At 34.1% G+C, this 6,475-nt stretch overlaps 1 pseudogene; it reads right to left on the reverse strand.

The window, feature by feature from the left end:
* Positions 1-740: 740 nt before the first annotated feature.
* Positions 741-6,253, reverse strand: LOC125847152 (ubiquitin domain-containing protein DSK2b-like; annotated as a pseudogene).
* Between the last annotated feature and the right edge of the window lie 222 nt (positions 6,254-6,475).

The raw sequence follows: 6,475 nt of genomic DNA on the forward strand, positions 1-6,475 counted from the left end.
ACACATTTTTTTTTATAGCAATAGATATAAATCCTTGGCCACGCAACATGTAAAGTCTGTAGCTAACTATTAGCCACGCTACATCTAGCTACGAATGCTACGAAAGAAAATAATGTAGCTAAAGTGTTTAGCCACGAAAAAATTCATATTTAGCTACAATGTATTTTGTAGCAATAGATGTCTTTTCTTGTAGTGATAGAACCTTTCTTTAGCTTATTCACAAGTATATACAGATCCCCACAATAAACCACCTTTTCCCGATACAAATTTGTATCTCATCTCGTTATTTTCATACTAATATCACTCTTTTGTACAGTTAATTCGTGACATTTATATATTTTTTATCTGAATTTGTGTCTTCTAAATCCCCACCAAACCCTCATTCTCAACCTATAAATTTCAATCAATATTTTTAACAAAAAAATAAACTCCATTATCTAACAGGTATAAATCCAAATCAGTTCTGTCGCCCTTGTAAAATCTCAAATTTCATATAATATATAACAAAACAAAGAAGTAGGCTCCTCAGTTGACTAAACAAAAATGAATGTCCATTCATGAAACATGATCACAAATAATGTGCATCACAAAAATATAAAGGGTATTGTTCCTAATTAATAGGCCAGTTTTGCATTAAAATACTAGACTTAAGCAACGTTTGGAAAATATTGTAAGAAGATTTATTTGCTCCTAAATCAAGAGACCATTCCCTCCAAACCTAAGGGTATATATATTTACAGTTATAAGGATATCAAATTGGGAAATATAGAGAATAAAATATTATCACCTGCTCGGTCAGCTTCCCGGTTTTGTTCTCTGCATGCAGAAAAGACATTGTCAGAAGTGATAAGGCAGAAAAAAATACCCCATTGATCCAAATAATCAGAGGAAAAATCTCAAGCCCCTCACAAGTTTATCTTTTATCCCACCTAATTAGAAAGGCTTAGACTATTTTTTGGCAAGTGAAATATGAATGTAAGTAATATTTCTTTTTCTATGGTGAGTGTAGGACAACAAAAATGATGAGTAATAATGAGACAAGGAGATGCATATCATCATATCAGCTGAATCAGGAGGTGTGAGATTCTCCAGTCAAGGAAAATCCATAGATATATGTCCAGACTTACTGGTTTGATTGCGACCGATCAAGGTGAGGAAATAGCCCTTGTTGTACCTGATGTTCCTAAAAGGAAAAAGAATGATCGTTAAAGAAGTCAGAATAAGAATTTTTTTTTTTTTCAAAAAAACAAAAGGAATGAAGGAAGAATATACCCAAAGAATTATGCACACATCATGTTTTATGTCCAGACACATATGAATAAAATCACGTGTCTTTTTGTTGAAGATGAATAAAATGCAATCTTTTTTTCAAAAAAAAATTATGTCCAGACACATATCAAAAGGATTCTTTTTACACCCTTGGTACCTCCAAATGGGCAAGATAATGACTTTTAAATTATAAAGATGAAAAATGTTTAATCCAGAATGTCTTATATTGTGCCCAGAAAACGTGTTTGATGAATCAGTGACACTTACCAGTAATATGACAAAAAAAAATACATCATGTTCAAGAGAAATAAATAGACATATTAATATTCTAATATTTAATGAAATGACAATGAAAAACAGTTTCAATGAACAATAAAGTCTGTAGAAACATAAATAATAAAATCTGAAGTATATTTCTGTATTGAAATAATAAAATCTGAAGGACAGTGTCTATCATGTCATACTTGACACTTAAATCTGTAAAGTTTTTTTTTTTTTGATAAATTAACATCGTCAAAGCTTAGCTTATTTAGTTTAGTAAGAAAATGAATCTAAATGAGTAATTGCAAGGGTTGAAAGTAGTTCAAGGATGTCCAATAAGAGGAACGAATAACAAATAGACAAGATTTTTTTTGTTTGAATTTTTCTGTTGCTATTTTCCCCTTTGTTTTTCATAGTAAATGTTTTTATTCTTTTTCCTTCTAGATGCCCAACATTAATATTTAGTGCCTTTTCAGTAATCAGTACGACCACTAGATGAGAATGGTTACACTAAGCCACTAAGACCACATCTACATTTTCAACACATAGAGATACTACATTTATAAACTTAATTGATAAGCCTGTGACCTCTTGGTGTATCTTTGCCGATCTCTCTAAAACAATCTGATTCAAGTTCTCACTAGATCAATCTGCAAAAGCTCAAGGCAAATATATAGGCTTCCAGAGATGTAATTCTTGTGTCTTGTGTTTCCTTTTCGCATTATCTCTTTCTGCACCAATTCTACTAAGCATATTTCTAATACTCCCTCCATTTCAATTTGTTTGTCCTACTTTCTTTCTTAGTCTATTTAATAAAGAGTGTCTTTTTCCTTTTATGACAACTCTTTAATTCTAACTTTGTTCAAGACCACAAGGTTAAAGGGTGTTATGGAATTCTACATATCTTTAGTTTAAGACCACAAGATTCAAAAGTCTTATTTACTTTCTACAACTTCATGCCAACCAGACAAATAAATTGAAAACGGAAGGAGTAGTACTTTTACCTTTTTGAGTTGTAATTTAACTTATTTACCTCTAGGTGTAACTTTGCGACAAATCTACTAAGTGCCCGTTTGGATTGACTTATTTTAAGTATTTTTAAGCCAAAATATTTTTTAAGCACTTTTGTAGTATTTGGGTAAAACAAAAAAGTGCTTTTAAGTGGTGCATGCAGTGTGGCAAAAATAGTATGACTTTTGGCTTATAAGCTAAAAGCCCAAAGCCAATCCAAACAGGCTCTAAACATATTTCTAACATAACTTTTACCCTTTTGAGTTCTAAGCTATCATTAACCTTTATGTATCAAAAAAAGAATGATACCCGATTTTCTAGATTTGCCACGCTGCATGCATTACTTACACATTCTACAATTCCAACAAGCAAAACTTAAAGGTAGCATGCAAAAATTCTTTACCTGCATCCTCTCAGAGGACGTCAACTGATGAATAAATTCAGGATTTGGCATCATCTCCCCAGGATGAGGGTTGGGGTCGAGCCCCATAATCTAATCACCAAGATACTCAAGAAATGAGAAGCTTGACAAGAAATTTTCCATCACAAACAAAAAACAAAAAACCACGAGAAAGAAGAATCAAACCTTAAACTCGCTGACTGTATGTAAACTTTAGTCCAAGCAGATAAATAAATACCTGGTTTATGTGCTGCATTATCTGTGAGATGGTTGGGTACTCCATTAACTGATTTTCAGAAGAGGCATCAGGTATGCCACCTAGCATTCGCTGCAAATCTGGTAAGTCATCCAAACCACCAAGAGGGGGTCCCCAAATATTCCTAGCAGCATTTGATCTGGGAGTGGTATTCATTTGGGCACCTCCAACTGCAAAATAGAGGAAAAAGACAATACCCTGCTTATCAAAAGTAGTTGAAGAAGGGGGGGGAGGGGAGCAATATAATGAATGGTACATACATAAGACATTAGCTTCTGATTAGCCAAAGGAACCTAATAATATTACATAATTAGATTCTTCACATTAAATAAAAAAAAATAGTTTTTGATATAGATAAAAGTATAAAATTGTTTTTAATAAATCCTGACAAAATTAAGCTAAACTTTGAAATATTTTTACCAGAGAAAAACAAAGAAAAAAAGTAGCTACAGAGAACAGGTGTTCAAATGTTCAAGTTCTAAACACAAATTGCTTGAGTATGACGACTTCATGGCACCCTCAGCAGTGAAGATGCATGAAAGCATCTCCAGAACAACAAATAGGAAAGAAATAAAAAGTTCCTTTTAATATGCAAAAGACCCTGGTGAACAAGATAGGAGATGAAGTAACAAGGTTAAATCCAGCAGCAAATACAGTTAGAGCCACAAAATTGGTAGAAACTTACTGTCAGCTGATGCCCAAGAATTAGAAAGTGGGTTCGAGTTTGGAGCAGGAGGATTAGCAGTTGTGTCAAAACCAGTAGTTGGAGGGTTAGTTGACTGGTTTCTGCCTTGTTCCTGGGCTCCCAAAAGAGCCACGAACGGGTTTGTCCCTGAATCATCTCTTGTATCTCCAGCCATGGTTGTTGCAATCAAAAATGGCTCTTGGACATTCTCATACATGTGCATGTTAAATTCCTCAGGAGACGGTTCAATGCTGCTCAATGCCCAGTCAATATTATTTATCATCTCATGCATGAGTTCAGGGTTACTTGCAGCCTCCAATATAGCAGGGTCATTGAATATGTACGCGAGCTCGGGATTAGGATTCATGAACTCTCGCATTTGAGGATTGTTCATGATCAAGTTGCAGATGATTTCTGGGTTGTTCATTAGATTATGAACTAGAGGCATATTCATCATCTCTCTCATCATGTTGGAGTTTTGAGTTAGCTATTGCTGGACATGCTCAAAATCTGGAAGTTCAGCTCCAAACAAACCACCTCTACTTCCAAGTCCAGAAAAGAGTGGAGCTCCACCGGCTCTGACAAACAGCCCCCTTGTAGTGGGAACAACAACCCTGGGAGCATCCTGATTAGAATTTGGATTTACAACATTGGTTGCACTAGCAGAAGCAGCTGCGGCAAAACCTCGAACAAGATGAACTGTGTGGTCTGCCTCCAGACCTGCTTGCCACAAAAATTAAAGTCAAATTGCTAAGATTCTTATTCTGACAGCCTGATAACATGTAACAAGAGAGCAGATAAAATAGAAGCTCCATGTATCTTTCTAGTATAAGATTCCAAAGCTCAATCCAGAATGTTATGTGGTTATAAGTAACCAATCATGAATCAATTCAACATAATTGGCATTAAGTAGCGTCATGTTAAAGACAAGAGAATCCATGCTAAATCAAATTGTACTTAGTAAAATGGAAACTGAACTGCAACAAAAATGCAGATTCCCTGCTATTGCAGATCCAGGTACACATCTTCATACTCTTATAAAAAAGTCCAAGAAACCCCAATATCACTGCATCATTCCTCTATAGTACCTTTTTCCACTTATTGACCTTTACCTATTTCTTGTCCCAAGACAAAACATACCAGATTAGGGAGTATATTGTAATGAATAAGCAAGACTTTAAATCTATTAGAATTGAAATTTAATCCTAATTCATTAACACATAACTTATCAATTATTTCCATCTATTCTGGAAAGAACACAAACACAGAGGTTAAATTTGCACTTCTAAATCGAGAAAGTAAGGAATACCTTGTCAACGTAATCGTACCTACCAAAGATGGAGCGAATGGGCTCACGTCAAGTATTGTACGTAGGAGTCGAATGTAGGCTCTCAAAAATTACTACTCCCTTCAATTGCAGGACATCTCCTTCACAAAAGTCAAAGAAGATACTTCTACATTCTAAGTGTCTCATCTTTAGCACATGGAAAGTCCAGACATTCTCAACACCCGCTAATAATTCCAATGAATAATTTTCCAAAACTAGATTCCCCTCCATTTCAGGAAACAACTTCTATATGCATTAGTTCTTTTTCTTGTTAAAACAGTTTTAAATGCATTCTTTTCCAAAATGAACAAATAATTCAAATTACTCCTCAGAACAGGAAAATGCATTAGCAAACAATCCCAAGTCAACCGAATAGTTCCCTACATTCAGTAGTTAAATCTCAAAAAAATTCTGAACTTTTAGATATTTAACATGCACCTTTATATAACATACAAATATTCTTTTAAATAAAAAATTCTTTTTCATCAACAAATTCACCAAATAAAGAATAATGTTTACAACATTTATATCACAAACCCTAACAAGTTTGTAATTGAGGTACATACATTTGATTGATTAATTGATCAGCAACATGAGTAATAAAAAGTACATTTAAGTAACAAAAATAATTCAGCATTAGTAATAAAGCAGAAAAATGTTACAAAAATATTTAGATAAAGAGTAATTAATTAATACCATAGCTTTTTAGGGTTTGATCATCCTTTAAGATTTGGCCATTATAGATCACTCTCTGCTGCTCAGCAGGGATATCAGCCTGCTGGGAAAGGATGGACTTGAATGATCCGACGGTGAAATTGAGGCTTACTTGAACAGATAATTTGGAGTCGTTGACACATAGGATGTTGATGGTGACCGTTTCACCACCGCCGGCGATGTTGCCGGAATCATCTTTGATTGTTTTAGTAGGATCACCTCCGTCCATACTGAAATTCCGTCTCCACAGCAACACGTGTATGAAAAATGTGGATTGAATTGGTGAGAGTGAGAGCAGAAGAAATTGAAGAGGTAGCTTAGCTCAGTGGATTTCACACTTGACGGAAAGAGCAAGGAGAGTGAAGTAACTGAAATTAATTTTGGTGTTTATATAAGTAAGAACAAAAACATTATACTACTTCCACGTGTCCATTTTACATGTCATATTTATTTATTTATTTTAGCTCACTTAATTAAATTTATCTTTATTTATTTTTCAATTAATCTTAATTTAAGCATTGTTAAATCTCTTTCTGACGGTTATTCTTTATG

This window comes from Solanum stenotomum, chromosome 12, assembly GCF_019186545.1.
Source record: "Solanum stenotomum isolate F172 chromosome 12, ASM1918654v1, whole genome shotgun sequence".
Lineage (NCBI taxonomy): Eukaryota > Viridiplantae > Streptophyta > Magnoliopsida > Solanales > Solanaceae > Solanum > Solanum stenotomum.